A 16,529-nucleotide genomic window follows, 5' to 3' on the forward strand; every position below is an offset into this window, starting at 1 on the left:
ACCCTCTGCTGGGAAAGTACAGGTTATGGTTCACCAGGGCTCATAAGATCATCAAAGCATCAGCTTGCTCATTTATAAAATGGAGATAATGATGACATTATGGTAACAGTACCTACCACATAGGGTGATTTTGAGAATTGTGTATGTAAAGCATCTATAATAGAACTCTACCATAAGGGTTGGTCTAGAGTCGTTGAAGAGAAGGACTCAGCTATACTTGAATCCTGGCACCAACATTTAGGAGCTGCATTACCTTGGGTAAGTTTCCTAACCTCTCTGTGCTTGTCTCAGTTCCTCTTCTGTAAAGTGAAAATAATATCTTATTGCCACTGCCTTCTTTCCATAACAATAAACACACAAGCACAGTGTTATAATTTATAAAACGCTTTGTTATCCATTATCACATTTGAACTAAAAACCTATGAAGTGGCCAGGGTTCATAACAGTGAACATTTATTGAGGGCTTACTATGCACCATGCATATTCTAAGCATGTCCCACATAACAACTCATCTCATTCTATCAAAACCCCCGTGTCATCATTATTCCCACTTTAAGTGGAGAAAAATGGAATCTCCCAAAGAGAAGTAACTTGTCCACAAGTGAACAACTGTAAAGGAGAGGGCTGGACTCCTGACCCCAACTCCGCCTGTCTCTATAATGCCCGTTGCCATTTGCTGGGGCCTTACCATGTGTACAGCACTCTGAGTGCTCCATGAACTTTCCCAGCATAGGGTCTGGCACTTAGTAGGGGCTCAAAAATATGTTGAATGACAGAATTTTCACAACGTCCCTGTGTCGCCGAAAAGATCACCCTCATTTCAGAAATAAATAAATGATACCAAATGGGGGAGGTATTTGACAAGAAAAAAAGATCTGGACTTTGGGCCCAAAGTCAGCTAGCCGTGAACCTCTGGCCTTACTAACTTCCAGCGCAAAGAGCTTGAGCACGGTCCCGTCCCTATCCCTTTTTCCTTAACTGTTGAAGCGATCCCCTCGACCCTAAGCGCCTCCCAAAGTGGGAGAGATGCAGAAAATCCACAAGAGAAGTGCCCGATAAGATAGAAGGCAACTGTCACAGAGAGGGCTGTTACTACAAGGTCTCTTGGCGAGTGAGCGGCTGAACCCTCACCAGTCCATACTTTCTGCCCCGACCCTAGGGGGCCGGGCCGAGCTGGGGTGCTGAGACCCCGAAGCTAGGGTAGGCCGACTCGGGGACCTGGGAGGGCTCCAGAGGCTGGGGCGGGACGAAAATACCGAGGGGCCTCCCAGGGGAAAGCCCAGACCGAGCAGGGGAGAGACCCTGGGCGGCAGGCCGGTGGTCTGGGCCACAGCCGGATGGGGGGCGCCGGCAGCAGCCCTGACGGGAAGCGCAGCAAGCCTTCGACTGCCTGGCTGCCGCCGGTCCTCGCCCCTTCCCTCACTCACCCGCAGGCGCGCGCGCTATCACTCCTCTGGATTCGCTTTCCGTCCGGCACCTCTCTTGGGGTCACCCATCAACATGGCCCCTTCACTTCCGGGACACGACCTTGCGCACAGAGCGGCGGAGGGGCTGAAGGGAGCTCGAGGGCGGGCGGAGGTGGAAGGACTTCCGGTCTTCTTCTCCACGCTCTCTCGGGCCCCGCCCCCTCGCGCAGGGCTCCGCCCCACATCCCTGAGCCCCGCCTCCGTGTGTGACGTCAGCTAGGACCCGGCCTGCCCCGGGAGACCCGCGGTGCTGTGGTCGTGCTGTTTGGCACCGCTGTGATCCGAGGGGGCAGAGGGTGAGAAAGCAGGAGGTGGCCTCGCCCTCCGACGAGGCTGCGCCGCCGGGCAGGCCCCTCACCTGCTGCCAGTCTCGCGGCCGGTTAGGGGCCTTTGCCAGGCCCTTGCACCGTGTGCTGATCTCGGGCTGACCGGGTGTCCCGGGGTACCCGAGGGAACTCTGACACCATTGTTCGGAGCTCTTCCAAATCCAGTTTCCCAGATCGCCTGCTTTTCACCCCTCCCTGCTGTTCCCGCTCTCCAGCCCCCTTGGCTCCTACCCTGGCAAACTCCTACCCTGGCAAACTCCTACCCTTCCTTCAAGGTCTAACTCAAATGCCCCCCACCCCCAGCCCCAGTCTTTTCCAGCCCCTGCTCGCCCCTCCTCAGACACACTTAGGCGCCGTCTTTGGGCCCCACAGAAATGTCTGCTCGCCATTAACCCGTTCGACAACAAAACGTATTTCTTGGCGCCTGTTATTTGCCAGGCACTGTTCTTAGATTCATCTATGTGCTTCTCTGTCTCTCACTAGATTTGAGGACGGAGAACAAGTCTCTGTGAAATCCGTAAGCCCCTCCCCCAAGTGCCTCACAGAGCCTGGCTCAGACCAGCCTAGGGCTGGGGCTTTGCGATCAGGCCACCGCCTCCCGGTTCCAGCCCTACCACTTGGGAGCAGCTGCCCTCTGGCAGTTTTGTAACCTCTCCCAGCCTCTGGGCTGTAGTAAGGATTAAAAGGTATCTAGGCTGGCCGAGTGGTGGCTCAAGCCTGTAATCATAGCACTCTGGAAGGGTTACTGAGATCAGGAGTTGGAGACCAGCCTGAGCAAGAGAGAGACCCCGTCTCTACCAAAAAATAGAAAGATAATTACCAGGGCTAGTCCCAGCTACTTGGAAGGCTGAAGCAGAAGGATTGTTTGAGCCCAGGAATTAGAGGTGGCAGTGAGCTATGATGATGCCACTGTGCTCTAACCAGGGTGACAGAGTGAGACCCTGTCTCAAAACAAACCAAAACAAAAGTGGTATCTAACAGGAAGGGGTTGGACAGTTTCATCAATGCAACAGCTCCTGGTCCAGGCCTCTAATGTGCAAGGCACAGTGCTATGGGGAACACAGTGTTGGTCTTATGGGGGCTGATAAGAGCGGATAGGGGCCGGGAGGACTAATTTCCCTCCCAAGAGGATGGCAATGTGGCAGGAGGGAGGGGTTACATTCTTTACTTGGATTGTTGCAAAAAGGCCTGTCTGATAAGGGAACAAGGATAGGACAAGAACATTCCAGGAGAGCGTCCCAGGTCCACCCTCAGGTGGGCCTTTAAACCTGGCATGTTCCAGGAGCAGCAGGGAAGAGGCCAGTGCTTCTGGAGGTGAGGCCCTATCAGGGCCAGAGGAGGGGAGGGGAACTGGTGTGTGCAAGGGAGCCATGGCAGGTTTGGAGCAAAGGAGCAATGGGACCTGACTCCGTTTTTGTTTTTGTTTTTGTTTTTGTTTTGAGACAGAGTCTTGCTTTGTTGCCCAGGCTAGAGTGAGAGCCGTGGCGTCAACCTAGCTCACAGCAACCTCAAACTCCTGGGCTCAAGCGATCCTTCTGCCTCAGCCTCCCGAGTAGCTGGGACTACAGGCATGCACCACCATGCCTGGCTAATTTTTTCTATATGTATTAGTTGGCCAATTAATTTCTATTTATAGTAGAGATGGGGCCTTGTTCTTGCTCAAGCTGGTTTTGAACTCCTGACTTCGAGCAATGTACCCGCCTCGGCCTCCCAGAGTGCTAGGATTACAGGTGTGAGCCACCGCGCCCAGCCCTGACTCCGTTTTAACAGGACCAGTCTGGCTGGAGAATCACTGAAGGGAGCAAGGCTGAAGCAGGGAGAGCAGTTGAGAGGCTGTCACGAAACCCCTGGGGATTTAAAAGGACAGGGGCTTAGACCAGGGAGGTGACAGTGGAGGGGGAAATGTAGTCAGATCTGGGGTGCATTTGGAGGTAGAGCAGCTGGATTTGCAGATGTGGGGTTTGAGAAAGAAGGATCAATGATGGCTACTGGTTTCTGTCTTCGGCTCCTGCCTGTTTAGGAGCATGTAACAGGTTTCCCAGATCACTAGATGAAGGCTGCTTTCCAGGACGTGGGGAGTCCCAGCAGCACTGGGGAGACTGAACTGCTGGGGCCTCTGGGGAAGGCTTAGGACTTAGGAGCAATAGTGGCTGTGGACTCTGGGGCGTGGAGTCATGCCCCAGGGCTGGCTTGGGAACAAGGATGAAGTTCAGCCATTATCTCCCTGCCACCACTCACACTGAGGCAGCACCAACACCTGGAGTCACCTTCATTAAGCACCTACCACCAGACATTGGACTTGGTACTTTACAAATGTATTCTGTCTAGTCCCAGCATCCCTGTTTGGTAGGCATCATTATCCCCATTTTATAGATGGGAAAACCAAGACAGAGAGATTTCATAATCCAAGACACTGGGCGAGGCAGTGGAGGAGTTCACAGTGGAACCCAAGTCCACCTTCTGAAATGTGTGTTCTCGCCACTCTTTCAAACTGCCCTACTTTGCTTTTTAAAGAAACGATTTTGTGACCCAAATAAATCTAATTGGTAACATATCTAGCTGCCAGACGAGGTGACCTTTTCATATCTCTCCTGACCTTCCTATTCTATATAATATTATTTTTAGGAGGTAGGAACAGAGGGAGATCCTTTGGAGGGGTCTTCTCTTCACATCAGCCCCCCCAGAATGCCTGTTATTCTTGGGGGTCTTCTCTCTACTTCCAGACTGACAAGGCCCCTCCCTGCCCCCAATGCTCCCGTGATAATGGAGGTGGATAGTGAGATGTCATCTGGCATCCAAAGTATCCATGAGGACTTTGTAGGCCAGAGACCCACAGCAGGAGGCACTCGCCCAAATCTCAGGGCTCCACCAGATTTCGCAGGACAAGAGGCATTCTGGGCTGTCTTGGGTTAATGCTGGGGGGTTGCCATAGCCCCCTGCTCTCACATCTGGATGATGGCAACAGCCTCATGTGAGGCTGGAGGGCAAGAGGGGAGCACGTGTTCACCCAGAACAGTAACCAACACATAGTAGGCATTTAACTATTGAAGAGATGAATTAACATTTTCCAGAAGGTATGGTTTCACCTGTGTCAGGGTGGCCAAGTCTGACTAATTTGGGAGGGGCCTACGTGTTGGTGGTGAGCATGGGGCAAGGGAATCAAGCCGTGGTTTCGAGACAACAGGACTACCCCGGAGGACTGCCGAAGATTAGACAAGAGGGGGCACACAGGCGTGACGGCGGCAGTGAGGGTGCCTGGCTTTATTATCACATGTTGCCCATCTCGCTTATGTAGGGCAGGCGCGTGGGAATCTAGACCCACAGGCAGACTGTGGAAGCCTAGGACACCAGACCCGGGGCAGGACCTTGGGGGACTCTCAGGCTGTCAAGGATCTGGGCTTCAGGGGACTGAGGCGGGATGCTGGGACAAAAACCAACAAAACGTTTTTGCCGACTGACCCATGGACTGACCCACGGGCACCAACACTGTTGTTGCCAATGTGTTAACCAATAATCACTCACTCAGCAGTTACTGAGCACCCAGTAGGAACCAGACTGGAGGCAGGAATGTAGAAATAAGGCATGTGGTTCCTGTCCCCATGCACACGCAGAAGAGCCTGTCAGCGCAGAAGCTGGGGGTGGGCGCCGACAGAGCACGGCACAGGGTGGGAAGAGGGGGCGAGACAACAGGTGGGACAGGCAGCAGCCTGGGCCTCGGATACCTGCCTGGCCTGAGGCTGCCCTGAGAGGAAGTGACAGCCAGCAAGGCGTGCTGCAGGCTGTCCACCTGCACCATTGGTCTGCAAATCAGCCTTGGGTTTAAACTCCACCACCTGACAACAAGGTGACTTCAGCAAGGTTCTCAATGTCCCTGGGCCTCGATTTCCTTGCCCTTATGCATGTAATTAGACCTTGAAATTGGTCCATGCTAACTAAGGTGGAAGCAGGTCATGTGGACTGTTTGCAGTGAGAATTCTCAGTCCCCACAAGGTCTTAGGGAGTTCCCCTGGGCTGGTGCAGGGGCAAGAGAGGTCCAGGTAGAAGACAGGATTAGGGCCCAGTGGAGAGCTCCAAGGACTGCAGCCCAGAGAATTCGGGAAAGAGAGGCGATGAGGACACTGAAGAGGAAGGCAGGGGCCGACCAGGCAGGCCCCGCAGGCCACCACCAGGAACCTGGCCCTGCTCCTGACAGCAACGGGAAGTCCAGGCCACGATCAGACTTGCATCAGGGAAGGGTCAGCCTGGCTGTTTTGTGGGGACCAGACTGGTGGGCCAACACCTGCTGGGGACCAGTCCTCAGGCCACCGCGGTGCTCACCTGAGGCTCTCATCAGCCGGGAGCCAGAGTTAACACTTACGAAGCTCTCACTGTGTGCCGGCGCTTGTGCGCGCCAGTTCCCCTAGTCCTCAGCGCAGGTCTGTAGGGGAAGAACTGGCATTGCGAGTGGGAAAATGCCACGTCCCGACACACACAGATGCACAGAGGGTGAAGGCCATTTGATGCTGGAGACAGAATGAGAGTGATGCATCTGTAACTGAGGAACCTGCAAGGATTGCTGGCAACTGCCTGAAGCTAGGAAGAGGCCAAGAAAGGCTGGAGCCTTCGGAGAGACCATAGCCCTGCTGATACCTTGATCTTGGATTTCTAACCTCCAGAACTGCAAGAGAATAAATTTCTGTTGTTTTAAGAACTGTCATTGCCCCGATGACATCTAATAAAATGGGATCCTAAAGAGCCCTCAGTGGCAGGACTTGGGTCTGAACTCAGGTCTGGAGCTCTGAACTATCAACGGGACAAATGAAGTCACACAGGACCAGGGTGGAGAAAGAGGACAAGGCTGGGGGCGAGGCCTGGGGACACCACAATCTAAGGCCGGGGAAGCAAAGGACACTGGGCAGGAATCGTCAAGACGACCGGGTTTTTCCAGGTGTCTGGAGGCCTGGGAGGGAAGGAGGGTGTGGTCACAAATGCCAGTGTCCCAACGGGTACCATCTGTCCTTCCCGGAGTAGGAGCCGGTCCAGCGGGAGGTGGGGGTGGAAGTCCAGGGGCCAAGCAGTACATGGGAATTAAAAGGGAGTGGTGATTTTGCAGGATGAAAGGGTGCGAGAGGGAACAGAAGCCAATTGTGTGTGTTGAGTCTGGGTTGGTTGGGTTCGGGGACTGGCTGGTACTTATTCTAACCTTGATGGGGGAGGGACAAGGGGCCGGTAGAGGGAGAGAAGTTGAAAAGACCAGAGAGAGGGAGCCCTCTGTGGGGTGTCACAGAGGAGAGCGAGAGAGCAGGCCAGGTGCCCCGTAACTGCAGGGGTGGGTAACTGCAGGGGTGGCATCAAAGGGCAGCCCAGGCTTCCCGACAGGGGCAGAAAAGTCTGCATCTCACCAGTTTCATTCTCTTTACTTTGCCCAGCTTGGACCAGCCCACCCCAGCCTCCCTACCCCCTCCCAGGGGACCACCCAGGCTGATGGAGGAATGGAGGAGCTGGCTGAAACCAGATCAGCGAAGCTCTGGGCCGTGAGCCAGCCAGGAATCTGGAAATCACTGTCAAACAGAGCCACCTGCCTCCTAATGGGGTTTGCTGTCATCGGGTGTCACCAATCCTATATTCACCAGACTAGAAACTGATATCCCTGGACAGGACAGAGGGTCCCCTGTTCACTGTGAAATCTCTGCTGCCCGCATTGGGCCAGGCGGTGTTGAAAAGGGCAAAGGAATGTGAGCTTGTTCACTGAATACCCCCCTTTGCGGGCGGAGTGGCTGCCTTTGAGCCGGCTGTTCCAGTGCAAGAGGATGAGACAAGGTGGCAGGAGAGGGTAGCAGGGACCCCTCGCAGCAAGAGTCAGGGCGGCTGCTGGTGGAGGCCCAGGGACTGAGCCCAGCCCCCAGCTCCTCCCTTTCCCACCTGTGCAACGTCTGTGAGTTTCAGGATTCAGGAGAAGGTTGGGAAGACTAAGTACGGTGTTCAGCCCGGAACAGTTGCTCAATGGATGGCAGTTGGATTTCCTTTACGCGTTTTATCCATCTGGCCTCCCACTGCAGTCCTCTGAGCGCTGAGTACCAATGTGCCCATTTTACAGACCAGGCGGCACCACCCAGGCTGATGACAGCCTCTGTCTCCTCAAGAGGCAAACTGGAGGCCGGCATGCCAGACTGGACCAAGAAGTGTTCTGCTTATTCCACAAGAGCTTTGTAAGACCCAGAACATGATCAAAGGCGGCTTTCCAGGTTCACATAGATAATCACAAGATCTGGCAGCCCTGGGCTCCCCACCTGTGCTGAGGATCAGCCTCCACCGTGGACAGAGCGCCAGCTCCCAGCTCACCCCGACACCTGCCACACCCTGTGATCCCCTCCGTGGGTGCTCGCTTGAGCGACTGTAGCGACTGTAGCCTGCGGAGCGACTGTAGCCTGCGGAGCCTGCCAGGGCCTTGCTAGGGTTCCCTTCCACACTGGCAGGAAAAGGGATGGGACAGCAGCCCGACTGCCCGCCTGCCTTGCAGCGAGTACACGCTCTGACACGTCCCCCGGCTCCAGGCACAAAGCAGTGAATCTTAAAATAAGGACTGGCCGAATTGTACCTTCGAAAAGAGTCTATTCCTTTGGTTCATTCGCCTGGAATTCACTCTGACATAGGCGTGAGGTGGGGATTGTAATTAATCTTTTCTCTAAATGGCTGTCAGATGTTTATGAAATATCAGAATATTGTGACTGCTTCGCCTTTGCTGATTCCCGAGTCAGGGCGGCCTCTCCGCGCACAGCTCTGACGGGGCTACTTTGAGTTCGCGGATCAGAGCTGGACTCAGGCTGCTCAGGTCGGCTTTGTCCCAGGATCCATCGGGACCACACGCTGGAGCTGGGTCTCTAGCGACTGCTTCTGCTTGCACCTGCTCCACTGCCCTCTCCAGACAGCTTCCTCTGCCTCCTCTGACTGGCCCTGCTCCCCTCTCCAAACCACCGTGCCCTGGGGGGTGCTACCCGGCCTGCGGGTGCACCGGCCGCCTTTGGGTCAGCTGTCTACTCCAGTCCAAGGGGATGAGACAAGGCAGCATGAAAGGGTAGCAAGGACTCCCTGGAAGCTCTATGAGGAGCTTGACCTGGCACTGTAGTGGTGGGGAGCTACAGACTATTTTAAAGTTGGGGGAGGTGATAGAATCACATCTAGAATGCAGAGGCAGGGCTGCTGGACGTGTTGTCCATGTCACACACTGCACAAGAGTACCACATCCAAGGAACGCCTTTCACATCAGAGACCTTGTAGAAGTGTGTGTTTCTCATGACATTTCTTTGGCAGAAGGCAGTGGTTCCGTCTAATAAAATCAGTGTATTATGGCAATTTTTGAGTAGATGGAAGTAACATGTCTGGAGGAAGGGATGCCCTTCCCAATTGCACGGAGCCCCATCTGGGCTGCTGTGGCCCTGTGTGGAGAATGGGTTGGCCAAGCCTGGGGGAGGGAGAAGGGAAAGCCAGGGATGATTGCTGCGTCCCCAGCTCAGGGCCCGGGAAGGACGCAGCAGCAGGGATCGAGGTGAAATATATTCCAGAGGAAGAGCGGGGCTTGGAAAGACTCTGAGTGTGATTTAGATGTGACTCGTTGTGATGTTTGTTCATGCTCTTGGGCCTTTCCTTGGGCCTTTGAGTCCTAGAACTTGACTTCCTGGTGCCCTCACACTTAGCTGCTGGCAGAACAGCCTCTCCTTCCTGGGGTGGCTCAGCGATCCCACAGGCCTGCTGAAGGCTGGAAAACAGTGGGATGCCTCTCCAAACCCATCCAGCTCCACGACGGGAAAGCTGTGCTCATGGTCATCTCACTCAGATGGTCGGAGGCAGAAAGTCTACTCTAAGTGGGCAGAGGAGCAGCCAGCAGGGAGCAGCCTGAGACCCCTTTTATCTCATCAGTGAGCCACAACCTGCAACCATCCCTGCACTGTGCACAGTGACTTCTAGGGGCATTGACAATCCTACTGGCAAAGCCTCTCACTGACACATGAGTGGGTGACCTCTGTCCTCAGGGAGGCAGATGGGGACAAGTGAATCCCAACTAAGGAGGGTGGCTGCCTGGGGTCTGCAAGGGTGCAGAGGTCCTTGGGGATGACTGGGGACAAGCCAGTGGGGCAGATATATCGACATGTACTACTGACAATAGTGTGAGTTATGAGCCCGGGAGACAGGTCATCAAGGAAGGGTGAGCTATGATGGGTACATACGTCAGTAAATTCGTGCGGATTTAGTAACTGCTGTCAGGCCCTGGCCAGGGTGGAGGAAGACAGGCCCACTCCTGTCGTGGAGGGAAGACACGTGTTGCAGAGGTGCCCTCCATTAGCGCTCATCCTCAAAGCTCAGCCACCTCCAGTGCAAGTTCTGGGACCTTCGCTTCCTCATCTGCAAAGGGAGAGAGGAGGACATGCCCTTTCCTTCCGTGCCTCCAGCGCTTTGGTGTTCCCTAGCACTGCCCATTTCATTTTGTGTTATTTCCTAGGTTTGGTTTTCTTTCATCTTTATAGTGTTCTATGATTCTAATTTTTTTTCATTTCGAGACAGGGTTTCTCTGTCGCCCAGGCTGGAGTGCGGTGGCTGGATCATAGCTCACTGCAGCCTCAATCTCCCGGGTTCAAGCGATTGAGCCTTGGCCTTCCAAAGCACTGGGATTACAGGTGTGAGCCACTGCGCCTGGCCACGTGATTCTAATTTTCATATATTTGCTTTTCCCTTGCATGCTATGTATTTGCATAAACTGCTTTGAATCCTTTACGGTGTGGAGTGAGAAGAAAGGCAGAAGCAAGCCCACCTGGGGCACAGGCTGCTGACCGCCCTCGCGCTCCCACTAGGAGGCAGCGCAGCGCAGTGAGAGGGGTTGGGAGCCCGTGGTCCTGAGTCCCAGTGAGGAGCTGTGTGCCTTTGAGCAACTCATGGCGTTGATCTCCGTAAATCCTGGTCCCCCACCTCCAGTCTCACAGGGTGGAGAATGGGAGGGCTCCTTCAGGATATCACCCAGGTCCCCAGGAGAAAAGCTGACACTGCATTGGCACCAGCAGCTACCTCACAGGATTAAATGAGGGAACGTGTGCAAAGTGCCTGCTGTGACACACTGGGCATTGACCAACTGTCTGCTTCCCACTCCAGTGAGTTTGCACCCCAGGGACTATTTAGCAGTGTCTGGAAACATTTTGGGGTGTCACACTTGGGGGGCGTGGGTGCTACTGGCAGCATCTACCGGCCAGAGCCCAGGTGTGCTGTTAGACACCCTGCAGTGCATAGGACAGACCCACAACAAAGAGTGACCTGGCCCCTGGTGTCAGTGGGGCCAAGGTCAACGGACTCCAGCCACTGTCTAATGATCTTGAGCTCCTACAGGGCAGAAAATGCATCTTCCTCAGGACCTGCCATGGGGCAATAGTCAGAAATTGAGTGTGGGATGAAGCTGAAAGGCAGGTGGCCACAAAGGGGTGACACAGAATGCTAGGATTGGGGGGTGTCAGAAAGACAGGGACAAAGTGCCACAGAATGAGTGTCGTGTGTCTAACTACTGATACACTCATGTGGGAACTTCCTGATGGTGGAAGCGAGTTGCAGAAACAGAAATCCTTCCCAAGCATCCTGCTGGGGTTGCTTTAACTGCCAGAGATGAAGCTGGCCCTGTAGGAGATTCACACGACCCAGTGCCCTCTTCTGAGCCCCTGCCCAGGGAGTGGTCACGATCAACTGGAACGGTTGAGTTAGCAAATCCTCTGCCTCCTGCAAACCTCAGGACTGCGAAGTCTTCTTCCTCCCAACCCCAACCTGTGCCTTAGGCCTTGGCTGATGTTTGTAGAACCAAATGGCTGTTAGCAGGAAAAAACTCAAACTCTTTGAAATAATTTAAAGAGGTTTATTCTGAACCGAATATAAATGACCGCTGGTCCGGGGACATATCTCAAGAGGTCCTGAGAAAAAATGCCCGAGGTGGTTGATTGCAGTTTGGTTTTACACATTTTAGGGAGACAGGAATTGCAGGGAAAATCATGAATCAATACATGGAAGATATACATTTGTTTGGTCTGAAAAGGTGGGGCACCTCGAAGCGGGGGCTTACAGGCTATAGGTGGGTTCAGAGATATTTTGGTTTGTACTTGGTTAAAGAAATAAAGCTTTGTCTAAAGACCCGGAGTCAGTAGAAAGGAAAATTTGAGATGAGATAAGGGGGTGTGCTAATCAGGATGGGCTGGAGGTTCTCATTACACCATGGGGGCTGCTCCTGTGAGATACTCAAGAGCAGAGGCAAGTCTGGGCCAGGTCTGGCCGTGAACTGGGGTGGGGGGCACCCCATCCTGCGGGCAAGGCCTCGCAGAGGAGGAAGCAAGGGCCATAGAAAACCTACTGCCCTCGGGCGGGCAGGTAGGTTGTATGTGACAGGAGCCCAGCCTGGAGGCTGGCGGATGGGGGCATTCAGGGAGCAGGGTACCAGGGAAGTCTGGGCGCTAGGCAGTATTGGAGACAGCCCTGGGTTCAAATCCCAGCAGCTCCACTCATTAACGTGTTCATTTATTTGGTCATCCCACAGATAGCTATGGTGCGAGACTGGGCGTGTTCAAGGTGGTATGGTCGTAGACAAGGAATAGCTATCGAGCGGTGCTGGAGCCAATTTGCTCCTGAGTGGGAGACAGATATGAAAGTGGGCAGTTAGAAGACTGTGTGGAGGGCAATACTGGAGACACTGGGGGCCTAATGGGATCCCAGAGCATCAGCACCTGAGCCCTGTGTGGAGGAGGGTCGTGCCCAGCAGGGCTCTGCCTCCTGGGGAACCTGCCACCTGAGTGGAGCCTTAGAGACAGTGGGAGTTACATGCAAAATGTCCCAGGCCGAGAGAACAGCACAAACAGATTCACCGAGGAAAGTTTACATTAGATAGATTAGAAGGCTTTGGGTTGTAAACAGCAGAAAACCCAACCCAAAGTGTCTTTAACCAAAAGGAATTTATGGGGTCATACATTTTTAAGAGAAGCTGAGTTCTATTTTGGCCCTATGGTGTCTGAGGTGACCCTGACCTTTGGAGGCTGCTCAGGAGGGAGGACTCCCAGGAGAGGTGGAGCCCTCCCCGCCTTTGTGAGCGCTGGGACCTGCAGGCAGGGCAGTGGGCCCAGGACTGAGGCCTGGCCAGCCTTATCGAAGGGGTGCGGGGGTGGGGTGGGGGGGAGGAACGCAGGAAGACAACCAGGAAGGAATGTCTTGGAGGGAGGAGGAAGAGGAGAGCCATGAGAAAAGTCACAGAGGCTGAGGGAGGAAGTCTCAAGGAAGGACGCACAACCTGCGTCCCACATGCACCAGGCGGAGGGAGACAGAGGGTGAGGATGGGCCACCGTGCCCGTTGCTCACACCATGGAGCTGTCACCATGCTCCAGGCTCTGAGCCTCCTTGCCGCCACCTCTGGTCTGCCCTGTGAACATGTTACAGATGAGGACCTGGGAAAGGGAGGTGGCCGAGGCTGATGGCTGATGAAAGGCCTATTGGAGACAGCTGAAGTCGTGGCAAGGGTGAGATCTGGGACTCAGAGTTCTTTTTGAGAACCACCCTCCCTCCTCCTTAGCCAATATAGATCAGGCTTTGATTGATCTAAGTTAATCAGCAGACTCCGTCCAACCCTTCCAGTCTCACTGGTCCCTTCGGGGATACTAACATGACCTAATTCAAATCAGTGACATCCAGGCCCAGGACATTTAGAGAGAGAAGCTTTGTTTCCTCTGTGCTGAGTACAAAGCTGAGATGGTGTGACGCCTGGAGCTGCTGCAGCCATCTTGCAGGCCTGAGGGGTAATCCTACCTGAGAATAGGGACAATACAAGTTCAGAAGTAGAGCTAACCTCAGCCACAGAGAGCTGGATGACAATGTGACAGTGAGTTCTGCCTCGAGCTGTACCTGAAGCCAACTCTACCCCTCAACTTTACCATCAGCAAGCCAATAAATTCCTTATCTGCCTCACTAGTTTGCTTTACTCTTCTGTCATTAACTGAAGGCAAACCGTGTCAGTTATCTGCAGCCACAATTAAGCCGTGTAAGAAAGCACCCTATAGTTCATAGTGGCTTAAAGACTTGAGCTCATGAGGCTGGATCAATGTTTAGACTGGACTTGACTGGGCAGTTCTGGTCTTGGCTGAGATGAGTGGGCCACACACTGAGGTCACAGTGACAAAGATTTGTGCCACTGTTGATGTTTTGTCTAGAAGCTCACAGCCACCTAGGAGAGGTGTTTGAAAAGTGGTTTGTGATACATACAGGGTTGGGCTTTTTCTGCCAATGCTGCGGAAGGACAGAAGCACAAGAAATCAGGGGTCCATCTGAGGGAAGCCAGGTTTTCAAAGCTTGTCCCTCAGTTTGGGTTTGTGTGAGGTTTCCCTGGGATTAGAGTCAGGTGGTGCATTTTTGGCAGCAGACCTCACAGGTGAGGTGGGGCCCTTTTCAGAGCCTCACGACAGTGGGTTCATGAGGTCGGAGGGCTCCTGCTTGGGGTGGTGTCCCTCCTATGGGATGGCAGTCACTAACTGGCTGACAGGCTCATTCCTTTGTCATCCACCCAGCAACCCAGGCCAGACCCAAGCAGGTGAGTGTGTCCGGGCAGCAGCTGTCCACCTGCTGTGGGGCAGAAGAACTGGTCAGCTGGGTCCAGCCCAAACCATAGAACTGTGAGTAAATAAATTGTTTTAATCTGCCAAGGTTCAGGGTGGTTTGTTTTGCAGCAGTAAATAAACTAAAACAAGTTATTAGTTTAAAGGAATTAGTTTCCAGCTATAACCGAGTCTCTGGAAATTTACTGGAGCAAGTGAGTGGCCAAGGATGCTGGCCAGAGGGCTGGCCCTGGGCAGGGCCTTTCGCTTCCTTGAGCTTTAACTAGAGATCTGTAGATGCTCTATGATTTGGGGTGCATCAGAGGGGGCTTCTGGTGAACTGGCAGTGATGGGCTGTCTGGATTTGAGGGTTTTGCCTGCCCAACGCTCAAGCCCCAGTCTGGAAAGCAACCTGGGTGTTTGATGGTAGATGTTGACATCATTATCACCACTGCCCTCATCTCGCCCATGCAGATGGGGCTTCACAGGCTGCACGTAGTTCCCTTTATTTCATTTTATCTTCTGGGTGCAGTAAAGCTGTCGATGGGCCCTGTTTATAGACAGTCGACAGTCTGGAAGAGAATATGTGCCCTCCGAGGTCATGAGCCTGTCACTGCCCCCACACCTACCTGGCCAGCCACTGGGGGAGACGATTGTAAACTGACGCTCACAGGCAGCACGATGCATCTCCTGGGCTGCGATAACTTTGCACCAGCCTCCCCTGGCCGTTCTGAGCTGGCGCTTACCTGTGCTCCCCATGGACTGTGATCCTCCCGAGAGCAGAGAGAGTCCTGTCTCCCTGCTCCCCAAGCAGGCACTGCGCCCGGCTTGCTCAGGAGCTTGGACGATCTTTGAACATTAGCACTGCCTCCGACACCATCCTCTCTGCCTCCCTCCCTCCTCTGCCCCGTCCCCATCCTCCTCCTCCCCCAGTGGACAATGACAGACGAGTGCAGTTTGGCAGCTTCTGGTGTTAAGCAAACTGAGCCTGCCATTCACTGCCTTAGTTAAGGTGTCCAAGGCTCACTTTCCACACCTGTACAGTGGGAATGAGGAGGAGGGAAACCTTTTGGCCAAAAGTTTGCACAAAGTAGGCACTTAATTAATAAATAAAACCTGCAAATATTTATGCTGATGGTGGTGCACCCTAGGATGTGATTTAAGGGTTGTAAACTTGATCTTAAACCATCAGTGGGTCACTGTTGCCCTCTTCTGGCCGGGGGTGGTGTCTACAGCTCCTCCACTCCCTCCGAGCTGGGGAGTTGTGGCCCTGCCCCCATCCCCACGCCGGGCATGTGCAGCAAGTGCCTTCCTGGGCTTGGGGAGTATGGCCAGGAGTCCAGGCCATCCTGGCCCTCGGGTGTCAGATTACGCATGCTTGGCATTTTGTGAGTGCTCAGGAGACATTAGCCCTGCTCTGGCCACCAACACTGCTTTCATTCCTCCTGTCATCTCTGGGCCTGTCTCCCTGTCTGACATGGAGGTTGCACAGCCGCCTGCAGGGGACCAAGGCAGAGCTCAGAGTGTCTGTTCCTACCATTTCAGAGAGTCTCACCTAGGGACCCCCAGGACAATGCTGGCACCCACCTGGTCCAGAGGAAGCCCCCACATTCCAAGCCTCCAGGTGCTGTCACAGTACAAGTCCAAGATCAGCTCCCTGGGAAGGGGAGGACTACTCCTGGAAAAGAAGTTGCCACCTTGACCCGCCGCCAGAGGGCTGGTGCTGGGAACCCAGGTCTGGAGTCTAAGTGACTGTGTGACCTTGGTGGAGGCATTTCAAGCCCCTGACTGACACAGGGAAGAAAACCACTGAGGCAGGAGCATGGGTTTTGATGCCCCAGGGCAGAATTGTGGGGGAATCGTCCCCTCCCTGCCTTTGCACCAAAGCCTGCATCCAGATCCCCAAAGGGGTCCCCGGCCCCACAGGAGGGCGGGTGCCACCAGGCCTAGGAGCTAGGCTCGCTTCTGCTTCCTTCTGCCGGACCTCTGTGCAGCATCTTCCGCTCCCAAGCTCTTTCCACCTGTGCCTGGGGGGTAACTGCATCCCTAAGCGAAGGTGCTCCGTACATCTGCCCTTGTCCCCACCAGCCATGCAGTCCTTGGTCTCATACCTCATTGGTTCAGACTTGACAACCGCAGGGCATCTTTGGCAAGACCAGAGC

Source organism: Microcebus murinus, chromosome 10 (assembly GCF_040939455.1).
Source record: "Microcebus murinus isolate Inina chromosome 10, M.murinus_Inina_mat1.0, whole genome shotgun sequence".
Taxonomy (NCBI): domain Eukaryota; kingdom Metazoa; phylum Chordata; class Mammalia; order Primates; family Cheirogaleidae; genus Microcebus; species Microcebus murinus.